This window comes from Ornithodoros turicata, chromosome 9 (assembly GCF_037126465.1).
Source record: "Ornithodoros turicata isolate Travis chromosome 9, ASM3712646v1, whole genome shotgun sequence".
Taxonomy (NCBI): domain Eukaryota; kingdom Metazoa; phylum Arthropoda; class Arachnida; order Ixodida; family Argasidae; genus Ornithodoros; species Ornithodoros turicata.
In genome coordinates, this window is record NC_088209.1 from 13,355,374 (window position 1) to 13,376,179 (window position 20,806).

At 44.3% G+C, this 20,806-nt stretch overlaps 1 long non-coding RNA gene across 8 annotated transcripts; it reads right to left on the reverse strand.

Annotated features, from left to right (window-relative positions):
• Positions 1-1,117: 1,117 nt before the first annotated feature.
• LOC135368149 (uncharacterized) lies at positions 1,118-10,286 on the reverse strand. Of its 8 annotated transcripts, none has more exons than XR_010414695.1 (6): positions 9,247-10,286; positions 7,369-7,716; positions 5,602-5,722; positions 5,364-5,516; positions 2,134-2,501; positions 1,118-2,048 (listed from the first exon to the last, which is right to left on the reverse strand). It is a non-coding gene; the product is annotated as an uncharacterized LOC135368149 (long non-coding RNA). The 8 variants fall into 8 exon arrangements; XR_010414696.1 differs by having other exon boundaries at positions 5,330-5,516; XR_010414699.1 differs by having other exon boundaries at positions 2,134-2,263; positions 2,339-5,516.
• Between the last annotated feature and the right edge of the window lie 10,520 nt (positions 10,287-20,806).

Sequence of the window (20,806 nt, forward strand, 5' to 3'; positions counted from 1 at the left end):
CATCATCATCATCACAATTGCCTTTTTGCTAGGAGAGATGCGCCGACCCTCGTTGTCATCTGCTCTTGGGGAAAATCCAAAATACGCAGACTTGCGGCTAGAGCACTGCACAGGCTCGGGCTTACTCGAAAACCCGGCCCGGTCCGTGGGCCAGGCAAAGCTTTTTTTTTGGGACAGCACAAAACCTGGGACAGCACAGCCAGTGAAAAGATTTGAACCCAACACTTTCTATACTCGTGTTCAACTTACGAAAGAAAAGAAACCTAGTGCATCAACTACATACGCCGTTTGAGATAAGGAGCCGCAAGAGCGCACCAGGATACCGCAGCGTAGTGTCATGGCCAGTCTTAACAGCCAATACGGAAGCAGAGTAAACACGATGGATTACATTATCCAGCAGAGGAGCGAGCGTGACCTCTCTGTGTCCAGCCATCCTATCTGCGGCACAGTAATATTTGGAGAGCCGACAGACCAGATTTCTGTTCCTCCTTAAGTTGAACACTACTACAGTCTTCAGCGTCAGTCTTGGTTAGTAACTAATTTACGAGCGACTTCTCACTGTGACTAGTTACCACTTTTGGTTAAAGCGACAGTCTGGACCTCTGAAGGGTGTTTGGATTATGGGTGCGTTTGATTGTACTCCACATAGTACATCGTCCATGCAGAATAGAAAGGATCAAAGCCTCCCGGTTTTGCTCTTTCCAATTTAATTTGCTCGAAATTTATTGAATCGTACGGGTAGTCCATGTCCAGTTTTGGTTTCCTCGTGACGTCACGATTGTGCGGAACATCGCAACAAAAATTGGCACGTCCAAAGCTATAGTCATAGTCATGAGCAGTGTGGAGGCAGAGTTGTTTTCCCGACAGTTACGACCACTTGTAGAACAAAAACTTACTGCCAGGATGAATGTCTTTTTCACCCAACCCATTGCTGGTATGGGACGCACAGATTGGAAGGCATTCCCCCATTGTTTTTTTTTTTTTTGCCATGCAACATGGTTCTGACTTCAGAAATTTTATAATTACTCACTGCTGTTCGGTGCATGAACTTCCTGCCATGAGGAGGCAGGGCAGCTAGAGCAGTTTCAAATTACGGCATAATTCTACCAAGTTCTGAAAGAGGAAGTACCTTTATTCATCTCTCATTGAAATACATATAGTGTCATAGTTTCTTCCATACTTATTGCTTCGCACTTTTTTCATGCTGTGTGAATTTGATATGCTGAAAGGAATGAAGCAAACAACCAGTGGGAAGACACGCATAACTTTAACGAGAACTGTAAAAGGTTAAATAGGCAGAGCACCACCAAAACCATATAGCTTTATTACACTTGATGCAATAGATGAAACAATGAGTCACCTTCCTGAAGTTATTTCTTTTCAACTAGATCACCACAGAAACAGGCTGGGTACAGGCTGTTGAAATGGCTGTGGACATTGACGATATACCCTAGAGCCCCTAGCTTTCTGCGAATCTGTGATTCTGCAAAATTTTGAGGAATTGGCCGGTTCCCTCAGAATTGTCCATTTTCTACGGAATATTCGATATCTTACAGAATTATTTGGAAGGATTTCAATCGATGTAAACCTGACCAGTCACGCTTTTCACGGCAAAATGTGATGCTGTGAAACGAAATTTAGTGACAGGGACACCCGGAGAGAGATTGACGGAGTGGAGTCTAGTTTTCTTGCTTGAGTTTGCTCAATGAATGAAATTATGCAAGGCTGGGAAAGCGCATGGGATGAGTCTGTATGTGCTCTTGGGAGAATTGGCTCCACCTTTTTTGCTCGTGTTCGCTCGCCTTCGGAATCTCGCGGATCTGTAAATCCGACTTTGCGGAAAAGTACATTTTCCCACCGCAGAAAAATAGGAGATTTAGATATGCCTCACGACTGCCTCCCGCTTTGCAAGCAGACGTTTCCCGCTGTCACTGGTGCTCACAAACCAGTACAGATGACCGGTGACGGTTTTGAATCACAGTTGCAGCATCTGATGCTTCTTGGACTTTCTTTCTTGGTGCCTGCACAACAATGTCATATGGGGTGCCCTAGCAATGAGAAACACCTTGAGGTCCACACCATATTTATCGTCCAATGTTTTGCCATGTGCCACACCTCAAAGCGGCGGCTTACCTGTGGATGCTTGGCCTTCAGAAAAGACTTGACGTGTGAATGACAATCCCTCACAAGCGTATTTACTGCCATTCCCTCGGACGTGATGTAATCAAGGCACAGTTAAGGTCCTTTTTGCTCCATGCAATAACTGTAGGACATAGTGGTTGTCTGGAAATCTAATATTGGTGCTATTAGCCATAACGTTTGGATGAGCCAGGCATACCTTAACTACTTGAAAGTGCACAATACTGCTGATCGTCGTCTCCATGATTGTACATGTACTGTGAAGTGCAGTGTGTACAGGGGAGTTGCAACGAGCATCTCCGACAAGATGCAAAGATGTGCCCTGTAGCTCCACTTGCAATGCTGCCTTTCTTTTGCTGGACCTACATAATGTAGTACGTATATTGGAATGTCACTTTCAGTGGATAATTATAGCGCTACCCAAATATACATATGGCGTACAGGTGCAAAAAAATACTACCAACAAGAATATACTTAGTAATGACCTCGTACCACAAATGTATGGTTCAGATATAAATGACATCTACAAGAATTAAGCTTCCCCGTCTGAACGACCATTGGCCTTCTGTTTGCATGAACCCACATAGAGATCTATACCACGTACTCAGGACAGATGATTGTTCTACAATATACACGGTATTTTTTATTCATTACAGAATTTTTATTAAGAAAACTAGCAGAGCAAAATAGATGGTGTTTTAGCAGGGTGGTTTACATACGGCCAGGCGAACATCCTGTAGGGCAGCGTACGCAACTACTGGATGACTAATTACCTAAAATTCATTAATTAATTTATTAATCTGATATTTTCTACAAAATGTGAGATAGCAGAATTGGAGCCAGTCATTATTCAAATCCACCGCCCTTATGAAGGAGCCTGTGAAGCGAACATACTTTATGATTTAAAATGTCAAATTTCGCTATGCAAATGAGCCGACTTAACGCTTTTGGAGCGCAGAAACGACGCAATCTTCACCTTATCTGGCTTGGAGAGTGATCTCAGATTAGCGCCCACACTAATCAGCTAATGTCGCTCCAAAGCACGTGGCCCTTTCACGTGGTTTGTCTGTCGCTCTTTTTACGCTCGAGTAGTGTGTAGTTCTCGTTTCGGCTCATTTGCATAGCGAAATTTGGCAATGTATATCTCGAAGTATGTTCGCTTTTCAGGGTGTTTAATAAGGGCAATGGATTTGAATAATGAGAGGCTCCAATTCTGCTATCCAGCATTTCCCAGAAAACATCTAGTTAACAAGTTAATTATAGCTAATTAGTAATCCAGCAGTTGCATACGCTGTCCTACATGATGTCTGCCTGGCCGTAAAACCCTGCCAAAACGGCATCTATTTTGCTGTGCCAGTTTAAAAAAAAAATTGGAAATGGATTTAAAAAAAAACACCTTGTACAAAGAAACACAAAAAATTGCAGCAAACCAATTTGCCTGACCCATGCAGGTCAGGCAAATTCGTTTGCTGCTATTTTCACATTTCATTGTAATAAATGTACTGAACTACATGGTGAGCAAGGTTTCATGTGAAGAGCCAGTTTCCTGGGCACTCTCAACACCACCTGGAGGCAAAGCCTGACACTTGAGCAACGTGACATAACAATTAAGACGAGAGATGGGACGGATCCAGAATTTTCGGAATCCAATCCGAATCCAAGGAAGGTTCTGCGAATCCACGAATCATCTTGCGTATCCTTTCTTCAAAGAAAGAGTTTAAAAGCCATGAAAAAACTCCTCCACTGAAAAGTGTTTTGAAGCAGAATTTGATTTGTTTAATGAAAAACAAATTGAATAATAGCTCACTTTCAGGAGAAAACATACACATATAGTTCTTCCTAAGTGTAATTTATTTAACGTGTTGTTCATCGACTACAGGAAATACATAAACTCTCGAGTCTGAATTCCTTCCGTAAAATGAAAAAGGAATCAAAGCAAAACCATGTTGCTTTTAAACTTGTAATATCGGACCTTTATCTTGTGGTTTTGGCGTGCCCCAGGGGCCGCCAGTCACGCAGGCTTTCAGTGGACTCCGGAGACACCAATTTTAGAAACAGAAGAACGTGGTCAGTGGATTCGAAAGATTTGATTCGCCGTTTCGGGCACTGGGATTCAGATTCGCGAATCTCTAATCCGTGCCCAGGATTCGAGGATTCGGGTTTCAGAAACCCGGGCCTCATCACCAAAGGAGTCCTCCTCCTACAGGACAATGCACGCCCGCATACCACGCATCTCACGACAGGCATCTTACAAGAACTTGGCTGGGAGTAGCTGCCACATCCCCCTTACAGTCAAGACCTCGCCCCCCGCCATTTCCCTCTCTTCAGTCCACTGAAGGCGTTCCTTGGGGGCTCCCACTTCAGCTGCGACGACGAGGTCAAGCATGCGGTCCGATCATGGCTGCTACGCGTCGGTAAGGATTTCTACGCTGCTGGCATCCAAGCCCTCGTGAAACGCTGGGACAAGTGCATTAGTGCAGCTGGAGATTACGTTGAAAAATAAAGCTAATTTCTCGCCTCTAAGTTCATTTTACTTTTGCGAAAAATGAAAAGGCCCGGTTTGACTTGAACGCTCCTCGTAGATGGTGCTGACATATTACACCAGATCAAGAGCATCTGGATTTTCATGCACATGCCAGAAGCCAATTGTGTGCAGTAGCCAATCACAGCGTGGAATGCTTAGGAATTTCAATTTCTGCTCCACTTGGAAATACTGTGCCTTCTGGATCTCACATGTCGTATCGTGGTTGGCCTATCAAAAAAGCTTCTCCAGCTCCACGAAAGAGCAAAAATAATGGACTCTTTTTTTTTTCTCTATTCTTTTTAAAGCAGAAGTAGGAGGTAAGACAAAGAAAGTAGTCACTCTAACAAACTGACATGCAGAGTGTTAAGTACTCGTAAAAGAAGATTCTTCCTTCCTGCTTCCTAATTGCTTCCTGTGGCAATGAAATTTAAGGCCAGGCGTTGCGGATAAATACATTTTCCTGGTGTTCCTAACTTGGTCCGAAGCCCAATATGCCAGCGACCAGCTGACAGCTATGGCTAATTTTGATTGCGACCCGTACACGGGTTCATGTCAGGCGGGTTATCGCGTGTTTTCGTCATCCCGTTTACCGTGCTAGCTCTACTACATGATGCAGTATGCTCCGCGTGGGTCATGTTTTACACATAATCTCTCAGCGCAACTCACGTCTTGTATAGCTGGAAATAAGCAGCACCCCTACCGTCGAACAGGCACAGCCATTTGGTGACGCTGCCGCCAGGAAACAAGACTGCCGAGCACACCGCAATATTTCCTGTGGGCTTCCCGTGTACAAGTGGCTGACTGGTTCACTCTCTCCTGTGGCCTGTCACGCAGGTCATTTTGGCAAGTGTCCCTACAGGACGCAGCTAAATATTAGTGTCTGCTGATGAGCACAAACTTGATGCAGCTCCACCAAGCGAGTATGTAACACAACGTACATCTGAGGAGGTGACGAGGGCCGTGCCACACGCCTTGCACGAAGACAAAATGGAAGCATGTATATAGGGTTTCCAGCCTTGTGTCCAGTATGCAATAGGGTCCTCGATTCCAATCTGCGAACTGACAGAGGTAATAGCGTATCAGGACTGGCCTTAGGCACAATGTAGATCAATTTAATGCGCTTAAAACAACTTTTTTTTAGTGACAGGAGCCTCACCACCCTGTTTTTTTTTTTTTTTTTTTAAATTCAGAGTTCGTGATGCGAAGCAACTGTGGTTATGAGTGGCATACAGACGTGGACAGAATGACAGCAGGAAGGAGGGGGGAGGGAGACAGGGGGGGGGTAGTATGCGTCCTGGGCCGGCTTCAGGGAGTACTGCGCTAACATTTGTCCTGAAACACAGCTGGAAAACCCAGAGGAAAACCTCACACAGCAGAGCCCCCCCGATTCGAACCCGCGTCAACTCGCCACGATATACATTGTGCTTTGGTGCTACGGTGAACTGCTTTCTCAAATACATTACAGTCGCGCCTCATTAACGGGGCACTAAACAGCTCCACAAATATGCTCTGTGAAAGAATGTGGCTCACGATACCCAATTACAAAATTCATTTACTTCTAGCGAGCATCTTTACCATGAAACAATGCCATTCAAAGAGCATAATCCGTCTCTCCTTCCTACTCTGAGAGCATCTAGGTCACACGTCTCGCACATGTAGCAAAGCTGCATTCCAGTCACTGGAGATGGGGGAGATTTCGGACTCCTAGCCAATGATGGGCCTCGTTGACATCAGAAGCGGCGTGTAGGGGAGAACCGGTTGTGGGAACATTGCTGTGACCGTGCGGAGCAATGCGGCGCTGAAAACATAGTGCGCACATGAAATGGAATATTGTGGTCACTCTGTACTTTTTGATCTGGCCACCTTGGGATTGATGAGTTTAAATAGGTTTAGAATTGACCTCACTTCCCGATATCACTACGAAATCAACGTACATGCGTCCCGCATTTTGAATGGCCGACGGTCATCATTCTACGTATTCTCATAGGAACTGCTGCTGCCGTGTGCTACGGTAATCGTGCGTCCGCTTCTGCACATTCAAAATTCAAATTTCTATCGTCCAATGATGATGGGAGATCTTGCTAGCTGATGAGTAGCGCCCCTAGCGGGTCGTGCGGCGTTTGGATTTGCCGATGATGACATGGTCGCTATAATGTAGTAGGTCGTGTACTGTACATAATAACGAGATGGAAACACATGGACTATATATGGTTAGGGCCTGACTTTTTCGGGTTTTATTTTTGGCCAAATTCGGGGGGTAAATATCGGGTGATATATTTCATTCGAAAATTCGGGTTAAATCCTGTTACGGCATATTCTGTCGTCAGGAATTCGGGTGATTTTTTTTTGTTTAATAAAAATTTGTCTTAACATGGAACTGATGTTTAGCAATGTTATCAAACTTTATTTTATTGCACGCTTATGAGTGTGCCACGCGACCCTTATGTTTTCGGGTAGATTCGGGTTAAACCCGACTTTTACACATTTCGTTCGGGGGGTAAATATCGGGCGGATACGGGTTTAACCCTAAAAAGTCAGGCCCTATATATGGTTTGTGCCTTGCTGCACCGTCCATTGTCCGAAATGGAGTTTCCATATTAACGAGCCGATAATGCACTCAAAAACTTTGGTCGTCACAAAAATCGTTCATAATTCGAGCTGTCCATATTAACTAGGCATGGCTGTATATCTAATGACATCTTTACCTGTGCTGCTCATCAAAGTCGATAGTACCGGCTGCCTCTTCATGTCCTGCTGATGTGGATGGCACGCAGTGCCGCGGAAGAGGGCGAGATGATACGACTTGATGGTCTGGGTGTTTGGCAGGACTGGATAGTACGCTGTCTTCTTCCGGTGATTTACGCGGCAGAGAGCTTTGAGAACGCAGGGATGGCACGGGACATGGACAGCCTGGTGACACCGGTACTTTCACTATCGCCATACGGCGCGGGCCCTCGGTGCAGACGTATCTGTCTGTGTTCCCACTCCCGGTACAGTGTGGCTTTTTCGTTCATCTGTTTGGGTAGCTGCGTTTCGTACAGCAGGTGCTTCTGCTGCGTGTGAGGAAAAGTTTGAATTCGAGTGAGCAATTAGACGTGGCGAGCAATCGAAAACAAAAAAAGAAGAGGTTCTGGTTCGATCAAGAATGAAAACCACAAGCTTGTCTGAAGTGAATCAGTGAAACAGCTGCTGTGCGACATATTTATGACCTGGCATAATGTCCACTTACTGAGATATTGCTCCTGCTACTGTAACACATTGTTTTAAAAGACCGGTGATGGCCAGTAGTTAAACTACCTGATTAGTAAACTACCTGAGTAGTTAAAAAGTAGTTATCAACTACTTGCAGAAATGTAGTGTGCAACTACTAGTTAAACAACTATTTCGAATAGTTAACTACAGTAGTTAGGTTACTGCAGGCGCCAACTACTTCCGATTTTGCCGCAAGCTTTGCATGTGCATGTGTACTAAATCTTCACTTTGGTCACTGCTTGTGACTCATATTTAGGTTCCGAGAACACTATAGAATGGAATTGGTGTTGATGGACAACTTTAAGTAGTTATAGATGTAGTTAAAATACATTGCAATAGTTAAAGAAGTAGCTTTAACTACCCTCCCTGAAAAGTAGTTGAACCACTAGTCAAACTACTCCATCACGAAGTAGTTATACTACTAGTTAAACTACTGTAGAAGTAGTTAATGGCCATCACTGTAAAAGACAGCTGAGTTGGCTGGTTGTGTCAATGAACATATGTTTTCACCCAGGCAGATTTACACCACATACAGCTCATTTCACACACAAAGCGCATTCTTTTCACTTGCACTGGACTGCACTACCTCGGACTCCACGCAAGACGGGTTTTCGGGAGCTGCACTTTCCAACTGAAAGGAACTTTATTAATAATGCCTTTCTTTTCAACAGGAAAGTGCAGCATGCAAAGAACCCAGTTCAGATCTGGTGCAGGAGGTGCAAGCGAAAAGAATGCGCCTACAATATCGTACGTAGTAGTGGTAGGTTGGTCATTTGCCTTTTACGGCAGGGCTGGCACGACCCCGTTGTAGGAGGTTGTGATGCACACCAACAGAAGTCAATACCACACAGTGACGAATATGTACCTGTACACTGAACTCACAGTTGCTGAACTGATAGATCTGCACTAGGTTAAGAAATTCACAACCTATCAAAAGTTCTCGAACGTGAGGACGTAGATAATATGGCACGTTGAACAAGGTGCTTGCAGGTTAGCTCCAGTGAAATTTGCACACATACCTGAGAGCCACTGAAGTTTATCTACAGTGCAAAGGTGCTGAAAAGAACTTATATGCAAACAATAATAATGGCAATAATGCATTGCTTTACGCAAATATAGCAGATGACCTGATCAATGGTTTCCAAGTACAGCACATGACTGAGGTCGCAAAGCAACACTTACTTGTCTCTTACAGTGCAAAGGTGCTGAAAAGAACTTATATGCAAACAATAATAATGGCAATAATGCATTGCTTTACGCAAATATAGCAGATGACCTGATCAATGGTTTCCAAGTACAGCACATGACTGAGGTCGCAAAGCAACACTTACTTGTCTCTTGAAAAGGAAGGAACCGTACTTCATCGTCCCGGTCCTGCACACAACACACGCTTTGATAGAAAACTGTAAACCTACATCTTGGCGAAAGCTCCGTAGTCTCTGCGGGGCTTACGCTTTTAACGTGCGAAGAACTTAATGGCGCTTCGACAACATCCTCAGGATCAATGAAAACTGAAGGAACTGCATCAGGTTTCAGTGTGTGCCGCGGTCTCTTTCCAGGACGAATTATTCCAAACTCTTGTTGCAATCTGTCTGCCTCTTGAAAGCAATCTGCTGTGAAGTGTTCAGAACAGAGTATGCTTGACTTGTAGAGCCTCCATCCAGGACGATGAACTCTCGTTAACCACAACTGTCTTTGGCGTTCGGATTTCGGAAACCCAAAAAACGACACACCCGTCGTGTTTTCCCTCTTGTTCTTACAATGAATAAAGCAGCACCTATGTCCCACCATCGCCAGTCACAAACGCGATGAGTACCGAAAATAAGGACACAACTATGCACAAAGAACAACCGTACAACCCTCCGTAGCCGCCGTGATGAAGTAGCGTAAGCCATACGCCATACGCCGCCGCAGACAGCGGAAGCGGAAGAAAACCAACAAGGGAACACTCGTGACATCACGAGTACGCGATAAATTGATGTGCGGCTTTCAGTCGGGACAAAACGTGCAAATTCAAAATTGAATTAACAATTATCAGAGGGAAATGACACGGTTCTACGACATGCGCGTATAGAAAACAACTCATGGAAGCTTTCAATGCCTGCTTTGCATCACATATTGGTATATTTTTCCTGTATCAAAAATATAACAAAAACGTCTTCATCGCCCATGGCGCAATGAATATTTAAATAAATTATTAGAAAAGTCCAACTAAAAAATGTAATTAGGTCGTTTAGCTACGCAGTATTCGACACATTTCTTTTTCCACTTTCCCCCTCTAGATTGGATATATGAGAGTTTCGTTCTTCCACGTGGTTTTTGGAAGGCGCTTACGACAAATGTTTCCATGCAGCAGGATTTTCGCTTTCCAGCTGACGTAAAAAATACCGCAGCAGCTGCTATCATATTTTGCTTTCTTCATTCCTACACGCCTGCGGCGGCGCCACTATATACCCACTATTCGACACATTTCGTCCTCCACTTTTTCCCTCTAGATAGGATATATGAGAGTTGCGTTCTTCCACGTGGTTTTTGGAAGGCGCTTTAGGACAAATGTTTCTATGCAGGATTGTCGCTTTTCAGCTGACGTAAAAAATACCGTAGATGCTGCTGTCATATTTTGCTTTCTTCATTCCTACACGCCTGCGGCGGCGCCACTATATACCCACTATTCGACACATTTCGTCCTCCACTTTTTCCCTCTAGATAGGGTATATGAGAGTTGCGTTCTTCCACGTGGTTTTTGGAAGGCGCTTTAGGACAAATGCTTCCATGCAGGATTGTCGCTTTTCAGCTGACGTAAAAAATACCGTAGATGCTGCTGTCATATTTTGCTTTCTTCATTCCTACACGCCTGCGGCGGCGCCACTATATACCCACTATTCGACACATTTCGACCTCCACTTTTTCCCTCTAGATAGATATATGAGAGTTGCGTTCTTCCACGTGGTTTTTGGAAGGCGCTTTAGGACAAACGTTTCCATGCCGGATTGTCGCTTTTCAGCTGACTTAAAAAATGACGTAAAAATACCGTAGCTGCTGCTGTCATATTTTGCTTTCTTCATTCCTACACGCCTGCGGCGGCGCCACAATATACCCACTATTCGACACATTTCGTCCTCCACTTTTTTTCCCTCTAGATAGTACATAAACAAAATACAGAAGCCGACACTGAAGATTTTTGTTTAAGTTTAATTTGTACAAGCTTTCGCGTGGAGGTCCACGCTTCCTCAGGTACAAAGTGTAGTGGTGACACACATAAGTATATATAGTATAGACACTGCTGTACAAAGAAAGGGAAAAGGAAAGGAGATATGGTGCCACATGTCTGTGTACAATGAATAGCTGGGCAGACGGATAAGTGACCTCTAACCGTTTAAGAACAGTAAAAGGTGTTGTTGTGAACAAAAAGGCTCGCCAACCCAGTTTCGCGGAAGGGGGGTCAGGAGTATGGGAAACGAGTGGCCCAGAATGGACAAAAGGGAAGGTTACGGATTATCTAACGGAGTACCAGACGATGACTGAAAGTGGGGATTCAAGAATTGTGCACAAATAAATATAGATATATAGCTACTAAATTTACATAAGCGGATATAACGAGCCAGGACTAAGATTCAGACCATTTGGTGTGAGACACTTGAATTGCGAAATTAAGTAGGACTCTCTATTCTTACGTTTAATGTCGGTGCGGAACCCAGATTCTAGCAATATAATTTTCAAATCAGTTTCAAAATCGTGATTAGGTTGATTGAAGTGAATGGCGACAGGAGTTTGGCGGGCATTTAGGATATCAAATTTGTGGCCATAAAATCTTTTTCTCATTGTGTTGGAGGTTTCACCGATGTATTGTGAATTGCACTTGCTGCAGAATATCAAGTAACAAATATTGGGTGAATTACAGTGGAGTGAATGACGAATTTTCAAACAGAAGTCACCCAAAGTGCTACGGGCAATGGTGGACGGCGCGATAAATTTACAGGTCTGGCACCGTGTACTACCACAGGGATAACAACCCGGCGAGCGCTTCATCATGCATGATGACGTGAGGATGTCGCGCAAATTTTTCGATCTACGGAATGCTACTAATGGGGGAGTGGGAAAAATTTCCTTTAATTGCTCGTCAGCATGTAATATATTGAGGTGGCGTCTAAGAATGGAATTGGTATTGACAAGTGATTTATGATATGTGGTGGATAAAACTACATTACTTAAGTCCTCTTTGCGTTTCGGGGTGAATAAGGACTCCCTGGATAGGCTAGATGATTTGGCAAACGAGTCATGGATGAGTTCAAATGGGTAATTTCTTTTTTCGAAATCAGATACCATTTGCTGAGCATGTTTTACAAAATCAGTCTGATCTGAGCAGATTCGTTTCAGGCGCAAGAACTGACCATATGGAATACTCCTTTTCTGGTGATTGGGATGATAGCTTTCATAGTGGAGATACTGGCGCTTGTCCGTTGGTTTCTTGTATAGTTCAGTGGTCAGCCTACCAGATTTACATGACACTGTCACATCAAGGAAGTTGATGGATGACCTTGAATAGTTACAGGTGAATTTAATTTTGCTATGCAGAGAATTGAAGTGATCAAAAAATGACTGCAGAGATGCCTCATCACCAGACCAGAGGACAAAAATGTCGTCGATGAACCTGAGATATACAGGGTGTCCCAGAAAACGTGTCATTGAATTATAATAAAAAAAGTACACCACCTAGAGTCATGCGGTCAATGGCATTTGTTCTTATTGGGTTTTTGCCACCTCCTCGTGTGAATGTCGTGTAACGTAAGTTTAATTATGTAAATTTTTGCGAGCTTAAGTCGGAAATTTGACTAGCAATGGTCACTTTTTTACCCCACCAATGTGAAGAGCGTGTCTAATTTAGTCAAATTAATGATAATTCACAGGGATATTCAGAAGCATCCCATCGGAAAAAATAGCCGAACATCATGCTCTACGGAGGTCGCACAGAATAGCGCACGATGAATTTTTCAGCGCAATCTTTGTCAGTTCCTACGAAAGGAGGTTGGAAACCCAGCCCTCCCCGACATCGCAAAAAGAGATAAAACATGCACGGCTTATCACGTCCGACTTTCGCTGGGATAATGCTTTCCCTCTCCCAATTTTAAGAACTGTTACTTTTTCTACTATCATTCTGTGGGCTGGCTTCGGAACCTCCTTTCGTCGCACTGCGAGCGATTGCGCTCAAAAACTCATCGCGCGCTATGGTCCGGTGCTCTGAAAAGCATGATATTCGGCTATTTTTTCCGATGGGATAGCTCGTGAATATCACTGTGAATTATCATGAATTTGAGTGAATTCGGCACGCTGTTCATATTGGTGGGGTAAAAAAGTGACTTGGCCTTTACTTGGCAAATTTCCGAGTTCAGTTCGCAAATATTTACATAATTAAACTTGAAGTACATGACATTCACATTAGGAGGTGGCAAAAACCTAATAAGAACAAATGCTGTTGACCGCATGATTCTAGGTGGCGTAGTTTTTTTATTATAATTCAATGACACGTTTTCTGGGACACCCTGTATAAGTGGCTTAAGGGGGAAAGAATTGAGGGCTGAGTTTTCAAAACGACCCATGAATAAATTGGCATAATTAGGTGAAACCCGGGAGCCCATGGCAGCGCCATGAATTTGGACGAAGTGTTGATCGTTGAATACGAAGTTATTACAGCTAAGAACTAGTTCTAAAAGGGGGATGATAGCGGGCATGGGAAGAATATCGGAAGGGTGAGAATTAAGGAAGTGTTCAACAGCAGAGAGACCTTCGTCATTGGGAATGTTAGTGTATAGCGAAACGACATCCATTGTTGCCAACAAAATGTCACCATGGTTACTGAAATGGTCATGGACAGCGTTAATTTTGGAAAGGAAATCGTTTGTGTCTTTGACAAAGGATGGGAGAAGGGGTGGGATGTGTTTGATGCAGTGGTCAGCAACTAAGGATAATTTCTCTGTCGGTGTGTTTATTCCTGAAATAATGGGTCTCCCAGGGTTATTGGGTTTATGAACTTTGATCAAAAGATAAAAAATACCTGGTGTAACGTTCTTAGGACGCAAGAATTTGGAAATATGGGACGGGATAAGTTTACTAGTGACGAGTTCATCAATTTTCTTATTAATAAGAAGACAAAAGGAAGGGGTTGGATCCTGATCGATAGCTCTGTAGAATGAGCGGTCACTTAACTGCCTGTCTGCTTCCGCGATGTAGTCGGATGTATTGAGAACAACTATACCGCCACCCTTGTCCGCTGGTCTGATAATAATGTCATTACGGGCTTTAAGATTTCGTAGCGCTACTTTCTCACAATTAGACAAGTTATCAGTGTGTGCAATAGATTTCGAATACTTTGTCTTGATATCCTTGTGAACGGCCTTGATGTAATTGTCAATAAGGGGGCTAGTTCTAGAGGAGTCCGGCGTCCAGCTAGAGGGGTTTCGGAAGGGCGCAGCATCTGTGCTAGGTTTATCGTGAAAGAAGGTTTTCAGGTGCATTCTCCTACCTAAGTTGTGCAGATCGTGCAGAATTTCAAATTCATCAATATTACGCTCCGTAGGTACAAAACTGAGACCTTTTGAGAGAACACCAAGTTCAGCCTCGTCGAGGGTCACATCAGAAAGATTAAAGACGGTGTTATGGCCAGCCTTCGTGGAAGATGGTTCAGAATTTATCACGTCACAAATGCCATGCGCTAAAATGGGAGATAGAATAAGATCATCACGTTTCGATTTTTTGGTTTTGATTTCGTGAATTTTCTTCAGCTTACTGGCAATGAATTCAGAGAGATTAAGAACTTCATGTTGAGAGAGTTGGTTAGCAAGCTGTTTGAGCTGGTTATCAATATCTTTCAAGACGTAAGAACTTTCCTGTCTGAGAATTTTAACTAGTTGGAGCGACGCATTATTGAGAGCGGTAGCCCACTTCGTAGAGCTCAAGGGGGAATGGAACTTAAAAGACGGCGTGATGGACAATGATAAACCTTTGGGAATTATACGTTGAGATATACAATCTGTATAAAAACTAAAATTAGACAGGAATCTAGCTTTCCTAGCCAAAAGTTTACGCGCTTTCAAGAAGGGCACTGAATGACGTTCATTGTTCTGTACAAGTCATTGTGTAGGGCCGGACCTGCGTTGTCTAGACTGCTTACGTGTTGTCATAGGGAAGCGACGGCTAACTCTCCTCTGTGGCCTGGCTGGAGGAGAAGAGCGTACTTGAGCAGACGCACCACGCGAAGTAGAAAAAGTCCTTGGTGAAGAACCCACGTTCACACAGTCAGACACCCCTGGAGATGCATCGGGGTGAAGTGGGGATCGCAGGTGGACTCCGGCACTATGGTTAACACACTCCGCAGGAGAGAAGCTGATTACGTTGTCAGCGGCTGGAGAAGAGGCCGGGGGACTGTTGATGGGTGAAGCTGGAGCTTGTGGAGAAGAGGTCTTGGGCACAGGGGTTGTAGGAACCAACGCACGATGGGAAGCAGAAGGGGCTGGTTGGTCGTTGCACGAGTTAAGTGGAGCAAGGACGTCGGCATAGCGCGCAGTCGTGGCGTCGGTTGTAGAAGTGGATGGTCTCTGATCGACGGGGAAGGGGGGGAAATCTTCCAGACGCAGCTCAAAGGGGGAAGACGTCACAGCTGGGGGTGGGAGGTCTTGCAAGATGTGCGTGAGGATGCAGTTACGGTAGTGGGAAGCCAAACACCTCGCGCCCCGAAGGTTCAAGTGGTGGCCGTCCAGAGCCAGGAAATTCCAAGGTGACTGGTCCATCCGCAAGTGCTGGATGCTTCCCACTCCGGAGTTTAGCAAGGATAAGTACCAGAAATGGTGGTTGAGGAGACTGATGTTGCGGTTCACATTCCGTAGGAACTGGCTCTGGTCACGGGTTGTGTAGAAGGATGGTAATCTAGGTGGAACACTGGAGAATACAACCAGCGTTTGCGGTCGTGAAGATCGGATGTGCGACAATAGGCAATCAATTCTCTCAATGGTCGTAGCGATAGGTTCTGTGGCCACGTCGATAGAGCAAATTTGCGATATAATCGCCGAAAAGTCACCAGGGAGATCATCCACCACTTTCAGGAAATCCAAAATTCTTCCGCCACTCACCGACTTGATGTAGATGTTGGTTGAACTCAAAAACTGTGGCACCAATTTGATAAGAGAGTTGCCGATTATGGCAATGCGTGATGAAATCTCCAGTGTCGCAGGACGAGACATGGTAAGTAACAGATGCGTATACGAAGAGGGGAGTCAAGTCCTGTAGATCACATAAACAAAATACAGAAGCCGACACTGAAGATTTTTGTTTAAGTTTAATTTGTACAAGCTTTCGCGTGGAGGTCCACGCTTCCTCAGGTACAAAGTGTAGTGGTGACACACGGTTGTGCCTCATATGCACCAAATGCTCATAACCTCCAAACGCTCAAAACCTCCAAACGCTCATATGCACCGAAAAAAAGTTGGTGGTTTTGAGCGTTTGGTGGAAATGAGCAGGAGGGGAGAACCTGCTCATAAGCACCAAACGTCCAGAACATCCGAATGCTCATATGCACCGAAAGGCGGGCGACCACAAAGGCCGGGTCTTCCTCTCCCGCATTTGGAACAAGGTCATAGGGTGAGAAAGGTGGAATGAATGGCGATTACCAAGGCCGCTTAATGTGTCAGTTTGAAGCTTATGTAACAGCTTGGTCCTGCTTGTATGTAGCCAGAACGAATAGCGCCTTCTCGTTTATGGATTTCAATTTGAGCTTTATTTTCATAGACATGGAGGCAGCCTAGGACAAAAGACTTGATTCTAGCTCGAAAGGCACTCGGCTCCCAGGGCTGTAGCAACAAAGAGCGTGGTCCCCTCCGAACATATGTCCGGGTTCACTTACAGTGCAGAAGCTGGAATACGATATTTATCTAGGGTTTATATTATGCATACATAGGACTGCAGTGAACATTTGCGCAAAACCCTTCTTTCAAGCCTTGTTCTTCGCAAGTTGGTTAATCAATGCGTCATAGGCCAGAGATATGATAATCATGTTTTCGGTTGACTACGAACTCAGAAAGCCTGACATCTCTTATGGTTAATTGAGCGCAGGATATTCTTGATCGGTCAGTTTCATTGTGCTGAGACTTCTTTCAGCATCAGCGACAGTAGCTGGTGTGGTAAAAAAGTAGAATGCTGACGCAAATGCAAGGATTCAGATATATCTCCTGGAGGCTTTCTTGTATGTGTTACTTTAAAAATTGTTTGGCGTCTCTTTGTTTGGCGTCCTCTCTTTTTCTCAATGACACGAAATGATATTCCATTATAAGTTCGCTGGCATCGATGTCTACCATTTTTACTTCAAAATTTTTGCTGCGATTCTCCAGTTGAAGATCCCATTCACACTGCCCCAAGTTGTTAGCGTTTTACAGAAATCCAAACAATTTTTACCACTCCACGAGTTGGCCGACAAAACAGAAGATATGGCCTGATCAGTGAGAATAAGAAAGAACCGAGATTTGAATTTTCGCTCTGCACAAAAACGACTCTTCTGTTTTTTTTTTTTGTGTGTGTGTGTTTTTTTTCACTTTTAGGAGAAGGTAGCATACATTGCAGAACTGCTTCCTGATCTTGTCGCGTTGTCTGTACTCCGCAAAATAAAGAGAGGAACAGAAAGAACAGACGCAACTTGTACAATACAAGCGGTGCAGCAAATGGAACCGCTTTTATGTTCCTCATTAAATGGCGTGCAGCATTTATTGTTCATTAAGATTAATGTAATTTAAAAAAGCATGTCTTCGAATTTCGAACAAATGAGGAGTGCGAATGAATGCACTTGATTGGCTATGATCCGGTTTATCAGATGTCCACAACGACTCTCCTGTATTTTTGGGCGCACGGAACCGCGCGGGACCATTTCTTCCGCCACGCAACCAGGGACCAATTTTTCCGAGACGAACTTTTCCGGGACTATTTTTTTCCGCAAATCCATCCAACATGCTCTACACATTCTCGCTCCTATAGTTATTCTGTCTTCGGTCTGGAAGATGACTGGCTTGGTTCTTTGGATGATTGGTTTTCAACTCATTTCTGTTCGCCCACCGTTTTAGGCACGGGGCGTCGTTGGCCTCACAGAGGTGGGCAACGTCACGACTGACGACCTGGGGGAATGAGCATCCTGGCCGACTTCTAAAGGAACTGTGCCGACATATGACATGGTTGAAAGACATTTCATCGAAGATCGAAACGGCAGCGGTCGTTTGATCGATTTTTTATTGGTTCACTTAAAGTGTTGAAAAAAAGAAAAACAACAACAACAAAAAACAACGCCGGAGTTCTAAATGCCGTTATCCTAAGCAATATTTAACTGCGTGTAACCCGATTGCTCGTAAACACATTCCTCATGCTAACCCACTTTTTCGTGTCCAAGAAGCGGTCCAAGGGCCCATGTCGTTCACCCTAGCCCGTTGGACAACCTGATAGGCTTTTCCGCTCTGACACATAGTGACTAAACAATGCCATACATGTTAATCCCCCAACCCTTTGTCAAATAACAATTGATTTAAAGTAGTAAACATTTTTGGCAAATAAATAAAAAATAAATTAATGACATTTTTCGATGATTTATTCCTGTTGAATGTGGATAAATTTTATCAATGTATTATTGTTTGTAATCAATTGACCACTGTATAGGAGAAAGAACAGTTTTAGTGTACTTACTTTTCGCCTATGCGCAGGTGCATCTAAATTTAGTTCTTGCAACAGACATGTCACCGAAGAAGTCCTTCGAAACCTAGACAAGATAAGCAGGGCAGCAGATCTTTGTACTTTCTCTATTTTTCGGATCTCAGTTGTCTCGCGACGTAAACACCCAATTATTATTATCTATTTTTTTCGGATAGCGTGTATGTGTAGTGACCCCAGATTGCAGATGCAAACACGAAAAGAGTTTGAACTAAGGTTTTATATGGCTGTTAATTTAATATCTTTCGTTGTGCCATGGCGAAATTTCCTTCTTAGCATCCACAGACTTCGAGTGGCTTTCGCGCACATATGGCTATCCCGTTTCAGACCGTTCCCTTTCAATATGTCACCAGCAATGAGAAGGGTGCTCAGAAGAAGCACAGACTATCGGCTGCTCCCAACCTGGGGCAACTTTCTTCAACATGTGTCCGACTGGTTCGTAAATTACAAACGTCTGCAAGTAACCAGTGGTCTCCCTGCAAAAAAAAAAAGAAAAAAAAGAAAAGAAATAATAATAATAATAAAAATGAAAAAAAAGCAGAGTACACTGATTGCCTGCTCCGTATGTTCGCCCTGCCCCTTTTGGTCCAGGGCAGGTATCGTAAGAACACTGTTGTAAGAACACTACAGGCAAAATCTAGACAGAAAGTGTAGATACAAACTGAAATAGGAACTGATCGAAGGCTGTGAACAGCTAGTTGCAAGGTGTTGCTGGGGTTCTTGTTGTGCAGAGCTGTTAGAAGTGTTGTCGGAAGAGGTCAGCTTGGCTGACACGACCATGATACGGCTGGTTTCAAAGTTGCAAAACGAGAGCCCCCCCTCCTGCATGTGCTAGGTGGTGCTGGCTGGCGTAAGTGTACCATTCAGGGACATGGCGGACTATCTTGGAGAAACCAGCTAAAATATTCAGTTTTTAGACGTTTCATACAACGTTTCGCGTTCATTCTTGTTCTGTTTTATCTGTTATTTTTTCTTCTTTACTGGAAAAAGCAGTTGTTCTTTTGTGTTCCATCTAGCCATGACTCAGACTGTGTTCAATGCGACCTAGATACAGGAAGGCCTTGCTCATTTCCTCCTTCCCCTCCTTCGCTACGTGGGCATATAAAGTGAGAATTCGTCTGCTACTGCGGTTCACCGTTCAGGAACTCGCAAATGATTGCAGCACACTTGGAACCTTGGAACCTTTAGACCTGAATCTCTAGACAAAAAGTGCAACATGCTTTCCGGAACAAGAGTCTTGACAAAGGAATTGGACTGTCTTGCGCCTTATTTTAAGTTTTGCCTTTTTACTGTACTACGCGGGTACGTTCAATCACTGTTCGCTGACGGCGGTAATTGGTGGTGGTTGGCTATTGGCTACTGCCGTCGAAAACACGATCGTGATTGGCTGGCTCTTAGTTGTTGCGTCACTTTGACGAAAAGCAGGCTTGTGTTGGCTGTGGACATGGCTTGGCTGCTAGTTCGTTCCGGTCGGTCGATTGTGTCGTCTGCGGGAAACCCGAAAAGCACGTGGCGTATGGGCTGTACTTTTACTTTGACATGAGAAGGCATTCAGGGATCAAGGAGATTTGTGCTCAAGACTTGGAACTGATCTTGCAGGTATTGCGTCGGTATTTTGGTGAAAGTTTGGATAACAACAATTCTTCGAGTGAATGTGCTGAGGAGCGCAATAAAAAGCACCCTAACAATTCTGTGGGCGAAAAATTGCTCGCTGAGCAACGTTCAACGCAACACCAATCTACCGTTGCTGATAGCGACAACGGTAAAATCAGTCAGCGTCGCAAGAAAAGGAAAGAAAGGTCCCCTGGCAGTCATCACCAAGAAAACAGAAGGGAGAAGTGTAACCTGTTGTCTGCTGACCATTTAGTACAATATGCATTACATTCTGAATTATCCACGGATGACAATGGTGACGGCCGTGTTCCAACTCCCCGTCACAAACAAAGCGAGACGCTGCCAATTGAACATTCGGCGCGAGCTCCAGACCACTCAGAGCTCTTGACGAATGACTATGGGTGCGTTCGTTTATTGAACTCGAGCGACTCGAGAGTTGGAAGAGTCACCTCTTGGTGGGCGAAAATCCAGGAGGGCGGCTCCCGTGACGTTACTACTCTCGTTCTGAAATTAGTGAGCCGAACACTAGAGGCGCCTGAGAGT